General features: G+C 57.3%; 1 protein-coding gene across 1 annotated transcript in view; it reads left to right on the top strand.

The window, feature by feature from the left end:
- GRIN1 (glutamate receptor, ionotropic, N-methyl D-aspartate 1) overlaps positions 1 to 2,846 on the top strand; it is a gene marked incomplete at its 5' end in the record, with an annotated part of 25,050 nt that overhangs the window by 6,837 nt on the left and 15,367 nt on the right. The gene's annotated exons all lie outside the window — the stretch shown is intronic.

Below are 2,846 nucleotides of genomic sequence, written 5' to 3'. Positions count from 1 at the left end.
CAGCACGTTGAAGGCAGGCGCCTGTCTGGAAGGCGAGGAGCCACCTCCTGCCCTGTGGGGTGAAGTCCTAGCATGTCCTCTTGTCCAGGGCAGGGTGAGGTCCCCTTCGGGTGCACAGTCTAAGCCCATCTCCCAGTCTCCAGCAGCGTCGGGGCAGGTACCTTGGTCCTGGCCCTTCCCTCCTGGGGTACAGGCAGGGGCCACAACCTCTTCTCCAGCCCCGCCAGCAGCTGCTTGATGTTTGGCAGTTGGCTGGCGAGATGTGGCCCCAGACCCTTGTGCTCAGGGCTGGCGGCTCAGCCGAGAGACCAGCGAGAGCAGCCTGATGCCACTCTGCGTTGCCTCTCGTCACGCCGCTGGAGGAGCAACTGGTTGCAGGGGTGTGGGCTGGCACAAGGCACGCTGACCAACAGGCGTTCGTTTTTGGCGCTGGTTTCCAAGAATTTTCGTCGTCGTTGCTTCCTGGGCCATCGTGAGGCACTGGTCTGCCACCAGCCACGGTGGGATCCTTCTGCCTGCCAGGGCAGCTTCCCGCTGGGTGCCAGCAGGCCGGTATTTCTCTCCAAAGCCTCTTCCCAGCTTAGTGTCCTTCACCCAGGGAGAGCTGTGGAAAGATTGTTCCCACTGTCAGTCTGTTGTCCCTTTCCGTGCATCTTTTGATTGATTTCCACTTTCTGTTTTCCTTGCTGCTCCCTCTTGTCTTTCCACACCCTGCTTGTTCCATGCACTGCTCCCAGACACGGCGTGTATTTCTTCTTCAGCCTGCCCGTCTGACAGGGAAACCTTTGAGATCTGGGGCTTGAAAGCTGGAGGAGGGAAGGTCTGTCCGCGGACAGACCTGCTCTGCATTTTCACCACATCATGGTGTCTCCTGGCAGTCCCAGGGCTCCTGTAGATGCCCTGGGCATGCTTCAGCCTAGACCATGTGCTCTCTCTTGGCAGGTCACCTTGTAGTCCCTTTGGGGTGTGCCACCACATCTCGTTTCTTTTTCCTTTGAGGAGCTTACTTTGGTCAAACTGACTGGTCTGACTGGTCTTGAAGGTGGTAGAAGTCCCTGTCGGGTCATTCCCATCTTCCTCACATCTCTTCTGCTGTCTAATTGCTCTTCTAATCACTGGTGTGTTGACTCTCTTCATGCACTGAAGAGGTACCCTGGACCCCTCCCCAACCTCCTCAAGGGCAACCTGGGCCTCGGGGAGGGAGAAGAGCAGGCAGGAGACCTGCTCTCGACCTCTTCAAGGTTTGGATCGCAGCCCTGGAGGGGAATCTGCTACGGGTCAGAGGCTCACTTGCCCACCTGAGCTCTTGGATCTGAGCGTGACTTGTCCCCTGGAGTCTGCGCTGGCCCTGGGTGTCCCTCAGGCACCATCGCCTGGATTTACACTTCACATAGACATTGGGAACCCAGCACTCGGGCCAGGCTGGCCAGCCCTGGCACAGCCCACGTGTGAACTCTGCCTTAGGTCTCTGCAGTAACTCTCAGCCTGGAGCTACTGCTTCATCTGGGCAGGCCACAGCCACACCAACGCTGCTCAGGGCTCAGGAGGGAGTGCCAGACGCTGTGAAAATCAGAGTTTGTCCAAGTCAGAGGTGGCAGGTCCCTGGTGCGCTGTCTCCCTTTCTCTGCCATGGTGGTGGTCATGAAAGCGGTAACTTTTTTGAGTGAATGCTGGAGAACATGGTGGAAAGCAAATTTTGCATTTGTGGGTCCCTGTGGGAAATACAGACTGTAGGACCACACAGAAAACCAGGAAGGAGAGGAGGCATTACTGGTCTAGTTATGGAAACAGGGATAGTGACAGGATGGGCCTGAGGTGATCAAGTGCCATCAGGTCCAGCTGGGCTGAACCCAAGACTCTGCTTCACTTTACTGACCAGCCTGGGTGAAGGTCCCAGCACATCCCAGGCACACAAGACAATCCATGCCTGGAGGCTGCAAGACGGATGACTGGGTTGCTGGCTAAATTGATGGTGCCTGAGGAAAAGTGGCCAATATCTCGCCACAGGAGAATATGCGTGCTGTGCTGCTGCAGCTCTACGCTCCTCAGAGGCAGTCGTTACTCCAGGTCTTGCTGTGATCCAAGCAGACTCTCAGAAGCCATAAACATCATTGGGAGTGAAGGCCGACCTGGGCTGCAAGAAGATTTTTGCCTCCTCAGATGCTTTTCCTTGCACGGACCCGAGTTCTCTGAGCAGTGAAGCACCTGTCGGGCTGTGTCCAAGAAGAAAGGAAAGATCACGCAACTGAGCTGAAAGGAGACCTGGCAAAATGTCCTGCCAAAGGCCGGTCAGGAAGAGGCAAGATATTTAGTTTGGAAAGCAAGATGCTGAGATAAGACTTGTCTGCATAAGGAACAACCCGGGAACATGGACCCTCGCATTGCGGGGGCGCAAAGGGTCGGGTTCCTGGCAGGGATTGGTTGCCATTGCCATAAAATGCTGAGAAATAGAGGTGGGCACAAAGCCCTGTCCTGTACCCGATGCACGCAGGTCAGGGATGCCCAGCTCCCAGCTGGGGTGGGATGGGGCCACGAGGGTTTTGTCCCACCAAAACCTGCCAAGCACTGTCCTGCAGGCACTCTCAGGTTGATGTTACCAGCCTGACCACGGGGGCTGCTCCTTGGAAGATCCACGGGGCTCTGTGCACGCTGCTGCAGGGTCAGGGCCCCCGCGAGCAGAGGCTGCTGAGCCTCAACACGCTGCCTGGAGGAGAGGAAACCTCCAGAAGGTTTCATGCTCCTGGCTCCTTTGGGGCCATCTGCAGGGTCCACCTGCCCGTGGTCCGGGCGTGATGCTCTGCCCAGCGCCACGGAGACCACCAAGCAGTGGCCCCTGCCAGCCACGT

Source organism: Apaloderma vittatum, unplaced genomic scaffold, assembly GCF_000703405.1.
Source record: "Apaloderma vittatum isolate BGI_N311 unplaced genomic scaffold, ASM70340v1 scaffold29075, whole genome shotgun sequence".
Taxonomy (NCBI): Eukaryota; Metazoa; Chordata; class Aves; order Trogoniformes; family Trogonidae; genus Apaloderma; species Apaloderma vittatum.
Note: the sequence above shows the minus strand (reverse complement) of the source record. Positions and strands in the feature narration are given on the sequence as shown.